This window comes from Monopterus albus, unplaced genomic scaffold (assembly GCF_001952655.1).
Source record: "Monopterus albus unplaced genomic scaffold, M_albus_1.0 scaffold192.1, whole genome shotgun sequence".
NCBI lineage: Eukaryota > Metazoa > Chordata > Actinopteri > Synbranchiformes > Synbranchidae > Monopterus > Monopterus albus.
In genome coordinates this window covers 280,984-298,953 of record NW_018128072.1, presented here as the reverse complement: position 1 = coordinate 298,953, position 17,970 = coordinate 280,984, and the positions used below count along the sequence as shown (strand labels likewise).

Below are 17,970 nucleotides of genomic sequence, written 5' to 3'. Positions count from 1 at the left end.
ACAATATCTCTCACACACCTAAGCAGACCAGATTTTCCACAAACAACTCACCCTCCAGATTCCCCCCTCCCTGCCTTTCATCTCCCTCCCATAGCAACTGGCAGCCCCCTGGCCATCCAATAACAGCGTTCACACAGGGCTCAGAGGGCTCTGCACAGCGATGGTACATCCACCTGACTAACCTGCTCCAAAACACACCCTATTAAATACACACACGGGTAGAAGTGCACACACACACACACACATACACTGTACGCACACATTGCGTGCCAATTTGCGGCTCCCCCCACCTGCTATTGTTAGATTTATCCTGTTATGTGATGATCTTAACACCAACACACACAAACGTACTCCACCCATACACTAGCAAAGTACAACCAATTAAATAAATATTTCAAAAACTTGCCAACACTTTTATGCAGCTCAAGCTTTTTGATCCTTCAAATCGATACCAGGCCTTTGCTTTCTCATTAGAGGATGGGCTAAAACGCCACAAGATTAAATCAAATGTCAGTCCTACCTTCCCCATCTTTATTGGCATGGGCACAGTTAGCTGGAGGCGAGGCAGCGTGTGTCTCATGGCATCCATCTTTTCACTCTTTCACTCTTCTCCTTCACTTACCTTCTCTCTCGCTCTCTTTAAAAACCACTTTTTGTTTCCTATTTCCCTTTTCCCTTAGATGTGCAAATTAAAGGTCTGATCTCTCGTCAGAAGTCGGGGTTAAGTGTTCATCCTTGGGGATGTCTACCTCTTTCACACATTCTTTCACACTCTCCTTCCTGTTGTATCAAAAAAGGGTGCACGGTGACGACAAGAGATTCAGAGATACCCCTCCCCCCCGAACACTTTCCGATAAACATGGTTTCTCTGTCGACCTCTCCCCGTTCAGAAGGAAGCCAGCAGGTAGACAGGTAGCGGCGCATTCAGGGTCATGACACAGCTGAGGATAATGTAGAACCAGTAACCTTCAGGCTTCAGACCACACTCATTTGTTGAACTGGTTTGGCAGGAAGGAAAGAAGCACATGCAACCAAAACACATGAGAAATTGCGATTTTTTTTTTGTCAACTCAAAGAATGTCAAAGTTAAACAACCATGTAAGAACCAAAATCATATTGGCATTATGAGTCATACTACACCCAGGAACAAACATTCAGGTAGGTGCAATATGAGAGTTAAACCATATTATAGCATACTACAGAGAAAAACTGGTGCAGAAAGCTCTTCCTTTGAAACCAAGGCACGCTGAACGTTACTGACTGCTCGAGATAAAATAACATCATGGCCTCTACAACAGATATTTACTGCCAAAACATTTTACAAGAATGTCCTCTTCTGCTTGAAGCAAGAACGTGCTGGGGCAACCGCTGATAAAGTAAAAGTGAAAAAGTTAAGGAGCATATGTTTGCTTTGTCTTTTACACACAGACACACATCGTTCTTTCACCCATTTCATACTAGAGCTGTAGCAACAGAGCTGTAGCAACAAGTTGAATAATTCGCTGGTCAACAGAAACTATTTTTATAATGGTCAAAACATTTTACGACGTCTCTCAGGCTTTGGCCATTTTCTGACATTTTACAGACCAAACTTAAGAAAATGATCTATAGATGAATAAATAACTACCATGATTGCTAGTTTCAGCCTATGTAGATATATAACAGTATTATATACATATACAGATAATAACACCGTATGTGGAAAAAGCATCATGGGTGGAAGAAAAACCCCCTGCTGTGAACTCACTATTTAATTCTCTGTAGGACAAAGTGTAATGCATCCCTTGACCTTGTATGTGTACAGTTTGTCTTACTGTGAATAGATGTGATAACAGACCCGAGCGTCACAATGAAGTACAGCTCTCATAGGGAATCATTCTTTAAAATGCATCCACAGGAAAACAGGATTGTTGTGTGAAACCCAAAAAATAGAAATCTTAAGCAAGTGGTGCAGAAAAGCGAGAACCAAAGGATTTTAGCTAGAGCATACGACAACGCACATTAAATTTCCATCGCAGGGGAGAGAAAAAAAAAGCATCATGGGTTGTGGTGGTTCACACTTGTTATTTTAGGCATATTCCTTCGAACACAGTTGTGTTCGGAAAATAATAAGATTGCAAAGAAGCTGCAATGATTCCCATCAATTTTCTGTCTGTATGAGTCACTTAATACTGACACATGCGAGCACAGACACACACAAACTATACACTGTTCATATCCCCCCTTCTCCTTCCTCATCACCTTGTTTCTCTTTTTCGCTGCTAACCAAGGACAGTGTGCATAAGTTGCTGAATCTTGCAACATATTGTAGCTAAGGTTAAAACAGCCCACGAGCCGATACCACAAACTCATAATGTCATGTCACAAGCTCTCATAATTACTACCATGTTAATTTAGCTCAGTACCTTTAAATCAAGCAAGCGATAACACTGTTTGCTCTTAGGTGTGTTTGATGTGTATTTAATGTGTAATGGTTTTAATGTCACTGTAATTCTTGCCAAAACAAACCACAAAAAGGCTTCCTGAAAAGTACAACTCTTAAAAATCTGCCCTCTTTTCATATTTTCTGCATTAAATGCAACAGATGTTAAGATATTATCCTTCCAACAATTGTATTTTATTTCTCTGTTTTCTCTCACCTCCCACTCTTTGTTGAAGCTGCAGGAATTCACCTCCTCTGCAACTTTACGGTTTCCTCATCCTTTGCTTTCATTATGCACACACTCTTCCTCTCCCTTAACAACGAGGATTTATTTGTTAAAAGCTCAGATAAAACTGCTGAAAACAAAGATTTTTTTTAAAACTTTTTTTTAATCCAACTGTCAAAAAAGCTATAGCTTCAACCTGTGTTTTGATCATACAGCTAAAGAAAATTTTTAATGAAACAAGTTTAGAAAAGAATCCCTAGAGGATTCGTTTTTTCTGAAAAAGAAATGGAAACTTAAATCCATCATTACTGTCCACTACCACAACATAATATGATTCTTAAAAAAAAGAAAGTAGCTTGTGTTGAGACCAAAAAATTACAGCTGCAGTATCAGCCAAACCTGCATACAGAGATTTATTCTTCAGTGTAAACCGGGTTAAAGTGTCCGTAACCTATATCATGAAATCCCACTGCACACACACTAAGACTGTGCGACAACTGGAACTAGAACGGTTAGTATTATTTTTATGGCTCTTATTTTCCGTTAAAGGCAGAACATTTTCCCAGTCCACCTCAATTATATCAGGCTCCAGCACTAAGGGGGAAAGTATGACTTTATACTATTCACAGAAAACTGTGGGTGAGAGGGAGAAGGAGAAAAGCTTTTATGAATTCTGATGTCAGATGTTTTCCAAAGTACACATCCACGTGTGTGTATTGGTTAATGTGAATGCGTATGGCTGGTTACGTGTGTTGTGATGGCTTCCTCAGTACACCCAGTACTCAAATGAATACATACATATTTGACTTTCATAAAGTCAAACATTAAAATTTGAATTGAATAGTAAAGTTGTAAAAATTTTGAAAGTAGACTTTTAAAAAAAAGTTAGCAATAAATGTTATCTATAAAATGTTATGTTATATCATGCCTAGGTCAGGATACATTACAGTTCTGGTAGCAGCTCACATAATGTGTAAACTATACTTATTACTGTAACAATGTTCACAAATAAGGAGATGTTGTCCATTCTGTACAGTAAATGAAACACTCCTATATGCACACACACACACACACACACACACATCAATAGTGTTTCACTCCAAGATAAAATCCCATAGTTGAGATATTATTCATAACCACAACATAACAAATACTGATGCTAAACAACCACTGCTGCACCAGAAACACAGCAAAGCAGCCAAACATGGAAAGTAAAATTCAAGTTCATACCGTTTCTCCTCCACACACTCGTCTGCCTCTCACCACTTTTCTTCTCTGTGACAAACTGATTTTAAGAGTTAGATTTCACCCTCTTTTACACCTCACTTATTTGGGGTAGTGAGTGGAGTGTGGTACTGGGACACCTTTTCTGAGGAAGAGTAGGGGAGGAGGAAACGGGGGGATGAGAAGAGATGAGAGTACACACACGTCTGCCAAACCAGAGCTGCTGCTTTCAGCCCAGCAGAGCAGCTCACACAGAACTATCTTATTGCACAACCGTCACATTTAAGCAACAACTCTGCCCAAAACTACATTCAAATACTGGCTGCACATAAACTGACACATCCAGGTCTTCTTATAATACAGCTCGTCTCTGCTGGCTGATAAAACACAGGCTCCACCTGCTCTGCATCCCAGCAGTTCCCTCCGGGACTAAATATTTGCATCCCACCAGGAGATATAAAAAACAAACGCAACCATGGAGAATTTGAATTGCCATTTGAATTTGCCAAAGACAAAACTTGAGACACCATCATGATAATTAGAACGACTGTACCCTGCCATGGCTAGGCTGAAGCAGGAATTAAAAAAAAATAAAAAAAACTCCATTCAGCTGGTGTTTCTCAGCAGAAGTTTCTGTCATTTATTCAAGAAAGCCCCTGCAAACAAGCTCTCCTCTGTCTTACTGTAACTGGGGCATTATGGTTTGTGTGCATGTGTGTGTGGACGCATGCGCACACTGTGGTCTTAGTTCCAAGAACACATTACATTATTAATTTGGCTGGCAGAGCCGAGGCCCTTATCCCCTCGCCCTCCCACACCACAACACTCCACTGTGAGCTAGAACAGCATCCAGTTTGCATGCCAGACCTGCACGTTGGTGTGAATCTGCTCGAGGATTATCAGCTTATCAACACATGAGACAAGACATTTGGGTGCACATACTGTATACACTGTCCCAAAGTATTCACCAATATCTGCCCTGAAATTTTGTAAAGAAAAAAAATGTTCTTTTTATCCTGTGTAGGAGCTGGGCAACTGTGACAGCATCAAACATCTCAATAACTTTAAGTTAAGCAGATTTTTAAGATATCCACATATAGTCCCCATATATCAGTATTGTATGTTGAATCTGTGGCTCTATTTTCCTGGCCCGTCTTGGCCATAACCGTACCAATTAATGCATTTTGCTTTTTTTTATTAATGTACACCTAAAATTAAGCACTTTTTTTTTTTTAAAGGGAGGAGGGCCAATGCTCCTGCGGCGGCCTGTGGCTCATGGGGGCAAACAAACGTCTGGTTTTGGCAACATTTTGACTTAATGGTCCACTGTGGCACCGCATATTGTGGAACAGTTACAGATACAGTATGCCACTGCCATCCATGTGTATCTTAACAATTTCTAACATTGTTATTTGTAATAAAACTAAATGTAATATGTGAAGTTGTGTTTACATACCTGCCTCAAAACACCCATTGACAGACAAATAAAGTATTCTGAACTTCTTTTTATATATTTTAAAGCCATTTCTTCTTTACAGTTTTTTAACTGTGATGAAACATTATATAAACACTTCAGAACTGATGATTCAGCATAATACCAAAATGCTTTCTGCATATACAAGTTTACAGACACCTTAGCCAAATAGATTTAAACTTTTCACAGCTCCTGACATTTAATCCTATAAAGATTCTGTCTGAGGTCAGTTATGATCACTACTTTATTTTAAGAATGTGAAAAGTCAAAGTAACAGTAGATAAAAAGATTTATTTGAGTTTTTATTTCTGTCATCACTTTCCCAGTGGGTCAGAAGTTTACATACACTCGGTCAGTATTTGGTAGCGTTGCCTTTAAATTGTTTAACTTGGTTCAAATGTTTTGGGATGTCTTCCAGGAGGCTTCTTACAATAAGTTGCTGGAGTTTCAGCCCATTCCTCCTGTCAGAACTGGTGGAACTGAGTCAGGTTTGGAGGCCTCTTTGCTCGCACATGCTTTTTCAGATTTCCTATTGGACTGAGGTCAGGGCTTTGTGACGACCACTCCAATACCTTGACTTTGTCCTTAAGTCATTTTGCCACAACTCTGGACGTCTGCTTGGGGTCACTGTCCATTTGTGGCCAAGCTCTCACTTCCAGGCTGATGTCTTGAGATGTTGTGTTCAATATATCCACATTATCATTCATTCATTCATTCATTCTATTTAGTGAAATGCCCCAGTCCCTCCTGCAGCAAAGCACCCCCACAACATGATGCTGCCACCCTCATGCTTCACGGTTGGGATGATGTTCTTCAGTTTACAAGCCTCCCCCTTCTTCCTCCAGACATAACGATGGTCATTATGGCCAAACAGTTCAATCTTTCTTTCATCAGACCAGAGGACGTTTCTCCAGAAAGTCAGATCTTTGTCTCCATGTGCAGCTGCAAACCGTCACTGGCCTTTTTATGGCGGTCTTGGAGCAGTGGCTTCTTCCTTGCTGAGCAGCCTTTCAGGTTATGTTGATATAGGACTCGTTTTACTGTGGATGCAGATACTTTGGTACCTGTTTCCTCCAGTGTCGTCACAAGGTCCTTTGCTGTTGCTCTGGGACTGACTTGTAATGTTCAGACCAAAGTACGTTCATCTCTAGGAGACAGAACGCGCCTCCTTCCTGAGCGGTACGATGGCTGCGTTGACCCATGGTGTTTATACTTGTGTAGTATTGTTAGTACTGATGAAGGTGGTACCTTCAGGCGTTTGGAAATTGCTCCCAAGGATAAACCAGACTTGTGGGGGTACAGTTTGTTTCTGATGTCTTGGCTGATTTCTTTTGATTTTCCCATGAAGTCAAACAAAGAGGTACTGAGTCTGAAGGTAGGCCTTACAATACATCCACAGCTGCACCTCCTATTGACTCAAATGATGTCAATTAACCAATCAGAAGCTTCTAAAGCCATGACATCATTTTCTAGAATTTTCCAAGCTGTTTAAAAGCCCAGTCGACTGAGTGTATGTAAACTTCTGACCTCCTGGAACTGTGATATAGTGAACAATCAGGGAAATAATCTGTCTGTAAACCACTGTTGGAAAAATTACCTGTGTGTCATGCATAAAATACTTCCTGACTGAATTACCAAAATGAGAGTTTAACATGACATCTGTGGAGCGGTTAAAAAAAGTTTTAATGACTTCAACCTAAGTGCCTGTAAACCTCTGGCTTCCACTTTAAAAGGAAAAAATAATAACATAATTGTGCTTATTTTTTCAAAAATGAGCATAATGTGTAACATTTTGGTGTGTTTGCCACAGTGAAAGGAGGAGAGAGCAGGAACAGGAAAAGAAATCAATCTGAGGTTGGAAAAAGGAAAACTGTCTGAAATTCGAGAAGAGACAACAAAAGGAACACGAGGGAGGTATGTTTTCTAAATACACACATGTTCTTAGAAATCACACAAGCAAAAAGGAGGGTATGGGGGAGGAGAAACACATGAGTGAGTGAGGGGGGAGTGGGTGTACAGATAATCTGAAAGATAAAGAAGAGGGGAGGTTAAGACAGGAAAATCTAGTCCCAGCCTCAAACAATCTGTGTTAGTGAGGAGACATGAAACAAGAGTAGAGAGAGTTAAGTTACAAGGAGAGAGAGAGGGTGAGCCAGAAAAAGAGAAGGGAGAGCAGCCATGACATGACGACTGGCAGATAAACAGCGAGAGGTGAACACATGCACGCAGCCACAGGAAGTAGCAAGAGTCCTTGCAGGTGTGTGGGTTTGTGCGTGCAGATGTCTGAGGGAGAAATGTGGTAGCAGCCACCTCTATCATTAGCATCAACAAAAGGGAGTTTCAACCTAAGATGGAGAACACATACAGATGTGAGAAACAAGGCATGCTGACAAAGTGGTTTCACACATTGCTCTCCCTCTCTCTGAGTTCCTTATCTGGTCACCAGTTTATACGATGGGGCTGAACGCTGGCGTGTTAAGGTGTGTGGGCAAATCACATCCTGCATCAATTAATATGCAAGAGTAGGCGAGAAATTTTAATCTGACCAGTATTTGTGGTTTTAATGATGACGATATACGGTATCTGGTGAGCCCATCTGAGGAGATGGTGGTCCTCTGCATGTATGATAACTATGTGGAAAAACTGTAATGAACACATTGAAAGAACGATAAAGTATAATAACTGTCAAACACAAAGTAAATCAACAGCACATTTGCTGTAACTCGGCGGGGGTGTTTTAACATGTCAGCCCATGGTGCAAACAAATGAAGTGTGTAGGCGTAATCATGGAGTAGAGCACCGAGCGCAGCACACCAGGGTCTAATCGACCTCGGGTTTGCAACTTTTCATTGAGTGTTCACACAGAGAATAAATTAACTTAGTCATTTGGTTATTGACTACATACTACTTTGGAAAATATTTACAGTAGGTACAGTAGGAATGTCTCTTTCCAGTCAGACTTTCCAAAGAAGCCAAAATCAGACAGTTTCAAAATCTGTGCCAAAGAGAGTAATAATAGTGATTTAACATTTGTTCAAATGTTTCTAATTGATAGTTTTTTCAAATTTGATGAAGCTGTGAGGCTAAAAATGACCAAGGAAGAACTTTCAGCCATTTTTAACAGAAACTATAAAGAAAATATTCAGCTTTGTGTATGTAAGCTGATATATTAATACTAAATTATTTGTGTACATAGGTTTGCTCTATGCAAATATTTGTAATGCAAAAAATTGTCACTTTGTATTAATTACTGTATAATGAAATGTAGTATTTTTTATTTATATCAATTTTTACAAATATTAAAAGAAAATTTGTTTGGATTCTAAATAAAATGTACACCAAACATGACACATAAACATATCAATAGATTTTTATATGTACTCCCATAAATTATGAAAAAAAAATATAATTCTGTAATCGTTTTCAGTGGCTGTATAATTAAAAATACTTTTGGGAACCTTAAACTATTAATGTTTTAAATGTTGGGAAGGCACTACCGTAAACACTTGACAGCCTAACACATATGAGCACCACAAACTGCAGAAACGACGGTAACACCAAACCTACAACTCAAAACGAATCATTCCACTAAAGTAGCTCAAGCAAAAATGTCATTTAGGGTTTTCTCCTCCACACACGCCTACACCTAGCAGATGCTGAGCACCTAAATAAATCAATGTTTGAACATTTATGAGTGTTTAGGTGTCGACAAGCGTGGGTATGTTCATGTGTGTGTGTCTGTGTGGGAAATCTGGAGATTTTTTTAAGACACGACTCTGCAGCTGATGTTTCTTCTTACTATTTGCCCCTCAGTCGAGGTGGTGGGGTTACTGGGATGATTCTGGAGAACTGGTTTAGAACTGGCATCTGCCTGGGAATATATTTGTTCAAAGAACAAATAAATATATGATGGGAATTAAACTCAACTTTCCAGTCTACACATATCTATTGATAAGAACAGCTGTTTAGACTCCTATTATTGTTGCACTGCATGTACAGTGTGTGTGTGTGTGTGTGTGTGTCTCAACACTAAGTTGCCACATCACTGGGAGGGTCTCAACAAGTGCTGTGCTCCCACTGAAATGACCTCCCATTTTAGGGGAAGATGTTGCAAAAGCACTGGACACACACACACACACACGCACACACACACACACACACACACACACACACACACACACACACACACGAACTCAGAAAGACAGAAATGTCGCAAAACTAACTGATCCTGATCAATTTCCTCTTCCTGTGCTCACTAGAACAGATGCAGAGATATTTAAATGGAAGACAAACTGACACACAGAAAACAAGTTTAACGAGCTCTGAGGAACATTTAGTAAAATTCTGCATCAGGACACAGATAGAAAAAGACAATTAAAGGATATGAGTGAAAGATGTTCCACGTTCCCAAAAAATACATCAACAGTGTGACAGCAACACAGGGCGGTGAAGAGACCATCTGTTTTACTGTAACTACAATCCATGAATTAGAACAGAACTTCAGAATAACTTCAGGGAGGGACTTGTGGTCCAGATGACTGATGCACAACTGCTTCACCTACGGCTGTTGTGTCATAAAAGTTAGGAATCAGACAACTACGTGCAAAAATGACAACAGGCTTGAGTTCAACTACTGTAACTGATAATAGCTATTCATGATGGATGTCTCACAGTCGACTGTGTCTTTAAACTTTCACAGAATAAACGACGGATGGCATTTCTTTGGGGGGAGAAGAAGTGTGCATTTTATTAGAGACGTTTGGTCCAGTTTTAAGATATTGAAACTATGATGAGTCTGATGTGTCATGTGTCCCTTCTGCAACAATAATAATGTTTGTTTTTTAATATTAAAAAAGATTTTCTTCTTCCAAAGAGGATGGTACGCAGCCTTTTGGAATAAATCCTCCATTTGTGGCTGGAGTTCCCCTCTTAACACCACACATGAAAGGGGTCAGTTTCAGCATCTGTGACACTGTTCATCTGCTCATGTTTGGGTGTTCATTCTCACTTTCCCTGAAGTGTTGTCTCACGGTACCTATTTATGATAACCGCCCGCTCACTGTGTACAGAAACAATTGCACTGTTACTAGAAGAGCTGAATCATGTTCTGTAACTTTTTCTCATGTCTCTTTTTTCCTCTTTCTTCTCTGACTCTTTACAAGAAGAGTCATGGCCACCTGCTGATTGGTTAACACATGGCGACGTGGGCTGCCAAGCTGGTGGTCGAGAGTGAGGGAGGGCTTTCAAATGCTACAGAAACTCATGACTGAAAAGAGGAAATGGCAGATACATAACTTCCTCTATTGACAGAGATCGAGTGGGGGCAAGACTCAACTGCAGCAGCAGAAAACTGGATTACGGACACCACGTAGTCACCCCTGTGCCATTGCTGCCTCAATGTGGAGAAACAACTGCCATGTATGGTGAAAACACAGTGTGTATCCGAAGGTCAAAGGTTACCGTCATAATTTATGTGCATTTTTTAATAAAAGAGGACTTCCAGGCAAATAATCTATAAAATAAGCTAGTGAATTAATTGCAAATAAACAAACCATCCAATTAAACATATATTTCTTGTGTTGGATGAGTGCAGACATGCAATTCTTCCTTGTATTTTGCATAAATACAAATCAAAGCAAAAATGAGGAATCAAGACATTTTCAGGGAATAAAAGATATTGCAGGGGGACAAAGTAGAGGTGAGACACCTTCAGATGTTAGGGGCGAAGAAAGAAACCTTTACTTCTTTCAACTCCCAGTCTCCCTCCCCCACTCTCTGTCTTCCTCCCCACCTTCCTCCCACTCAGTCAGTTTGCATGAAACTGAAAGACCCATGTCTGAAAAGGGGGAATTTATGTGGGCTCACATGGCCCAATTAAAAGCATTTCCTGGAACTGTGTGCATGTATCTATATGTGCTTCTATATGCATGTTATGCATGTCTTGGAGTGTGTGTATGTGTCTTCCTCGCCTGACAGACCACTCAATGTCACTTCCCCCTTCCAGCTAGGTCACGGACACATGGTAGTCACACTCCAGCAAAGCCACGGTCACATGATTTGCTGACTTGCCCACCTCACACGCACACTTCGACTTGAATTAAGTTTGTGTCAATAGCTATTTGTAAAGTTGCTTTGATAATAATAATAATAATAATCTTTCATGCCCAAATATCATCTAGAGAAAGGACTGTACACCAATACTGCATCAATGAAAAGCTGTAAATTTGTGGTAAAGAATTTTAGCAGAAAAAACATTTTCATTTTCTTTTTTCTTCTAGCGATGATGAACAATAATCAAGAATGCAGATCTATGGTTGTTTTAGATTGGTGTTTAATTAATATATCATTATCAAATTAATCTGCATGCTGGAATGAGCTGAAAACACGTGACTGGAGATGCAAGTGAATTTTGATTTTGAAATTTAATTTCGTTAAATAATATAAGCACATTCACACTGACGAATTAAATTATCAAGATATTCCTTTAGAGCCATACAGTATGTGTATGACTTGTATTACAAACTACATTAAGTTGATAATTTCAAGAAAGGAACATCAGAAATGTTTTGTTTATGAGGTCCAGTTTTGACTCGTAACACAGGGAAACATGTCTTTTTTGAACTGTGGGTTTCTTTGGCTGAACATTACAATTAAACTTTCCTAAAAAGCATGAAATTATGTGTGTGGTGAGAAAAGCCACAGTAATATTCTTTATTCATTATTCAGTGAGGGAACGCAAACCAACTGCTACTCTCTGTGACTTCTGAGGCTTTAGTGTGCCCTAATAAAGTACATTATTGATTATAGCAATCAGAAATTGCACTCAGGTTTAATAACAACTGTAATACAGTAGATTTACAAATTCACATTTTTCCAGTTGTATTTAGGTTTAAATTGTCTAGCATCAAGTTAGGCTGAAGCTCAATAAACTGTTAGTACAGGAGGAATGTGTAAATTAGCCTACTGCTATACCACTGTCAATAAGGCTTTAAAGCTTCTCAAAAGCAGCGCTGTTTTGTGCTTATTGTCGAACATAATACAAACCTATAAATAGCGACAAGCCATTTTAAGCACAGAGTTTATTTATGGTGTCATTCCTGAGCCATCTTTAAAAGCTGATTGCAGTACTAGAGCGTCTGCAGCCAATGAACCACAGAGGACTTAACTTCCAGGTTGCCTATAAAATATTTAACTGCTTGACCACTTTATTCAGCTCATAGTTTTTTTCCCCCCTAAGGACAGAGAATGTTTTTTGAAAAGGTCTACCTCTATAACAAAACCCCTCACCATTCTTTCCAACCATCAGTGCTTATTGAAGTTTGTCCCCCATGATATCATTCATGTTTGTAGTGTAAACTGTGTCAGAGGAGCAGAAAAATATCTGACATGTTCAGGAAAACATATACAGAATTGGCTATTCTGGATGATTTGTGGCAAGGACATTAGTCCTATTCTACGTACATCTACATGTAATAATTCATCTGTATTACTCCGACGTGGGGTGGGCTGAGCCTGGTCAATGGATCTCAGTCCGTTTTATTTAGGAACTGACTGAACTTGTTTCATTCATCACAGTGTGTCTATACAGCTGTGTAAGTTTGCTGTTAATGCAGAAATCTGTACTGTTTTATTGAACTTTTTAAATTTGCCCGATTATAAACTCAAAAAAAAAAAAAAAAAAGACAGTGGGTGAATTAAAAAGGATCTTAACCAGGAAAGAAACAATCTAATGGAAATTGTGATTGTGTTTTTAACTATACCATGGTATCATTCTTATTTATTGAATCTCCCTCAAATTTTACTGTGACTGTACACTGAACTACATGGTAACTGTGTTGTTGATGCTGCTGTCTCGGCCAGGTCTCTATTGAAAATGAGACTGGAATCTCACTGGGACCTTAACTGCTTAAAGTAAACAAAATCTGTGGTAGAGTAGGTTAATAAAAACATTTGCAGGGTTTGTTGCATCCGGTTAAAAAAACAATGACATCTGACTTCATCACTTCAATAAATAACATGATTGTGTTCACATAACCTGGAAGCTCTGTGGCATTTTTAGTGCAAAACTACATTAAAAGGGTGAAACAACTTCACAGACTTGATGCTCTGTTATCATGGCTGCAGTTTGTTGATTTCTGATTCATATCTATGCCTCTAAAAGGTGCTAATTAAAATAAATGTAACATATGGCTTTATGCAGATATATTCAGCTGAGGACGAGTGAGTAGGAAAAATGAATTCCAAAAGAATCAGAATTTGACACCAATCACAGCAATATGTGTCACATCGTGTTTGTTGCAACCAACACTGCTATTTTGGCATTTTAAAGGTGTCAGTATGCTTCCAGTGTTTATCAGACTCTTGTAGAGCTTCTGAAATGAGATTAAAAGTCCTGTGACCAAGAATTTCTGTAGCTTTCCATCACTGACAATCACCACTACATGCTGTGAATATATATTTAAATATGTGCATACTTATTCTGTGTTAAATGCTTCAGTGTACTTCATCAGAAGTGCTTGTCAATAAGGTCAAAACCTTTTCATTTGGTTTTAAACTATATTTCCATTACTTTTCATATTTATAACTGAGTGCACTATGATGAATAGCTTCTAGGAGCAAAACTGTGCACTATCATCCAAATTTTGAATCACGTATCTAGTCTCAGCACTCTATGACAACCAGTTTGTCACCCCACCTTTGAGCAAGAGTTAACCCAGTTTTTACCAAGTTAGTTTGAAGCGTACTGAATCCTTAAAGTTAGGATAATCCTTGTCCCACTGTATGTGTATGAGCCAAAATGTTTTGAGGAAATAGGGTGTGTGGCAAAATGTCTGCAAGCATAAATAAAAGATTGTTGGAAAGTCTGAGGGACCGATGGTGAGGTTTAAGATGTGATATATAATATATGTATTAAGCTTCCTACCTCCAGTCCATAAACCCAGGAGAAGATGGGTGCCTGCGTTCTGTCTATCTTGCTCGTCCTTCCCGCTTTGGTTATAGTTCAGCAGAGGTCAAAAACCTGATGGGAAAGGCAAAGAAGTATTAAAGAGTCAGTCTGTTATGAGTATTCCTCATCAAAAGGGGTGATGGATAGCTACCAAGTGTGAACAGTGATAAACTAATATAAAGAAAATATAAAATGCCGACAAACTGAGACATGTGTTTTTTCTTTTTGTAAAACAGCTTAGAGCTTGTGGACAAACACACACATCCCACAGACTATCATATGATGCATCAGATGCAATATGGAGTGGACTCTGGGGTTCTCATAAAAGACAGAAACCAACTGCTTCCTACTTTGACTTCTTCAGAAAAGAAGTTATACAACAGTCAAAGCTGGGAAAGCCCACACCAACACACACACACACACACACATATACCCATTTAAACGCAGACCTCTTGAGATGGCCATGATTACCAACACACTGGTGATGGTATGTGAATTTCTATGGATCTCTAAGAAATATTCAAAAGATGCTGGAAAGTGACAAAGTATTCGTGTGTCTGTGTAAAAGTGAAGAGTCAGACTAAACATACAATAATGAGATGTCAGAGAAAAGGGAAAAGGGATATCAGCTACAACAGGGAGGCTTGTAGATTGCAGAGCATGATGGAGGTCATGTCAAGACAGCAGGAACAGGAGATTAAGCACAAATATCTAATTATGTTGCAGACAAACCCAGAGCAAACAGCAAACTGGCATTAGGAATTTATTTCAAGCCCCTGATGGCTCCTACATGTGTGAGGAACAATCCCAGTATGAGAGAGCATTAGAAATGTCCACTCACATGACGGTGGTCTGTAGCCCTGGCACACAGGGGATAAAACAATAAAAACTATTCACACTTCTGCAAACCTTTCTTCCCTTCAGTCACAAGCTTGCCCACAATCAGAGGCAGTAGACAATGTGTCAGCCTCCCACTCGAGACTCAGAGCCCAAAAGGCCAGCTGGGAAACAAAAAAGCTTTGATAACACCTAAGCCTAGAGGGCATAAGACATTATCTACCTGCATGGATGCCTGAAGATTTAACCAACCAAGCTGTGCCCATGACAGGGAAACCAAGCCCAAGCCAGTTGAGCTTGTTAGGCCGGTCTGTCACAGGGGCGAGTCAGGAGAGCAACACTTCCACACACGCACAAAAGCCCACTGGCATGACAGCCCTCCCCACCCATGAGGTTACCAAGCCTTAGCCTAACATTACAGCCCAGCACATCCTACTCTAAGACAAGACGGTGACAGGGTTCAAATAAAATAATGGGTGCGCCACGAGAATGATGGTGATGATAATTATGATTAGCAAAACAATGAAGGGCGATCGTTAAGGTGCAAATGGTTAAATGCAGCACATCCAGTGCGCTCCGTGAACCATGAGCAGCGGACAGGAAGGTGATGTGCGTGAGAGCAGGTTGGGTTTTAGGTGTCAGCCGGTGTTCTTGGCTATAATTAGCAGCCGAGTATTCAGAAACCCGGCGACCCCGCTGTCTCTCTCTCTCTTACCTGGCCGCGGCGGCTCACAGACGCACGTATCAAACAGTGCCATCAGCGCCTGCTCCAAAACAGCGCAGCCTAGCTTTCGTTCTGTGCACGTAAAAGCAATTTCCGAAACGCACTGTGGTTGTGAAATAACGGGGAATAAATGTCGACGGAAGTTACCGAACACCCATGACGTGGATAGTCCTCCCGTGACCCCGATCACAACACTTGAGGAAGACTGCAGATTCAGGCAAGCCGGTGCTGTCATGGCAGACATGTCACTTAAACCACATTTAACTTATTGGCGTGTTACAGTTTTCAGTCATTTCGACAGAAGTCAGGTGAAGCAGTTACCTGGGTGCCGGTGTGTCACCTGTCCTGACTCGCCGCCTCCCACCTGACCGGCCTCTGCACTTCCTGGATTATTCCGTCCCACCCTGGCGACTTCTTCTACTTCTTATTCTCTTTTTTTTTTTAAACCTCCCGGCCCTTGTTTTTGCTTCTCCACCGGGGTCACGGCTCCTGTCGTCTTCAGTTCGCCACCAGGGAGGCTTTATTCTTCTCTAAACCGTGCGTTGGCGTTTTTCTTGTTGGTCCCCTCTTAGCAGACCGACGGCTCTCTGGGCTGCTCTGACCCCCTGTCTGCTGCCTCTGCTGGCCCACTCCGACTCCCTGCTCCTCCTTTCTGAGAACCAGGAAGCAGTTTGCCCTACTTACACCCAGACGCGGATTGGCTCTGGCAGGGCTGGAGTAGAGACCGCCGAGGTGGGCAGGGCACAGGGGAGGGAGGGCTGGAGGGAGCTTGAGGACGGAGGGGGTCCGGCTGTGGTGTGATAGGCCAGCAGAGATGTCTGTCGCAGTGTAGGTAGCGGAGGGAGGAGGTAGCGGAGGGAGGAGGTAGGTGGGCAAGTTTGGAGACCCCTGTGCCGCCTCCTCCTTTTTCGCCTGTGCATCGCTGCGCAAAGATGTGAAGAGTTACCTACAGCGAGCAGCGAAAGCGGATGGAAGTATATCTGCTTATTACTTACCTGAAAGCATTTTCAATGGACGTAGACCTAGCCCCCCTCCCCTCCCCTTCCTCCCGATTTAGCGATGGCTATTCCCTCAAAAGTTATCCAGAGGTGACCACGGATGGAGAGATGGGACTCTCCACACAACAGGTGCCTGGACTGAGGCTGTCAGATGATTCAAGTTAAACGGAACCTATTATGATAATTGAAACTCTTAGAGGATGTGTCACATCCAGTGTGAGGGCAGAAAAGGGCAACAGTAGGGACTTTCTATAATGACTTTTTGCTAATAAGTTAAAAGACAAACACAAGGGCTGCATGAGCACACAGAGCAATACTCCGTATAAGCATTTTTTCCAGAGATAAAAAAGAGGTAGGCTATATTTTTTGAAGACAAGCACACACACTAAACAGAAGCCTCATTTCACTGTGAAAATGTCAACTCTGAATACTATATGCATCCTGTTTGAAGTGGTTATGGGGATGGGAATCACCTCGCTCTCTCAAAGTTTGACTCTCTTCCTTGTCTACTGTAGCTCCTGGAGTGTGTGCTGGTGGGTTTTGAAGTGAGGGTGCAGGAAGTCTATATATAATTTTGTGGTGAGCTCAGCCAGCCCACCCTTTACCACCCCCCAAACCTTAAATCACTGCTTGTTCTGTGGTTGTCGCACAAGACAAAGACTACATGTGCTCCACATGTTCCATAAATGCAACTTAACTTCCCATGTGCATCTTTGTTCAACCAGTGGTTCTCAACCTGGGAGTCGGGGTCATAAGCTAAATATGAGGGGTCCAATGTTGCCGCTACACAAATCATGCATACTTTTTTTTTATCTTTCTCTTCTCTTTGCTTCTTTTTTTTAAAATCAGTAGTGAAGGAAGTATTCAGGTCATTTATTTAGTTAAAGGTACAACAAAACACTATTACACAAGTACTAGTATACTACAATATAAAAATAATGTCATGCAGACATAAAAGTTCTGAATTTAAAAATCTTACATACTTAAAAGTTACAATGTACCATCAGCAAAATGTACTTAAAGTACTGATTATGCATTACACTTACTGGACCATTATTACTAATGCAATAAGCAGTAAGCATCTACTCAATGTTGAAATGGGCTGAGGTCAAGCTAAT

The 17,970-nt window shown here is 40.6% G+C and overlaps 1 protein-coding gene across 4 annotated transcripts in view; it reads right to left on the bottom strand.

The window, feature by feature from the left end:
* zbtb7b (zinc finger and BTB domain containing 7B) overlaps window positions 1-16,644 on the bottom strand; it is a 19,539-nt gene extending 2,895 nt beyond the window's left edge. The window contains exons 1-2 of one of the 4 annotated variants that reach the window (XM_020617644.1): window positions 16,176-16,644; window positions 14,270-14,365 (exon numbers count right to left, since the gene is read on the bottom strand). The gene's annotated coding sequence lies outside the window, so the exon portion shown is untranslated. The other 3 variants (XM_020617646.1, XM_020617645.1, XM_020617647.1) reach the window with 3 other exon arrangements.
* Window positions 16,645-17,970: the final 1,326 nt, after the last annotated feature.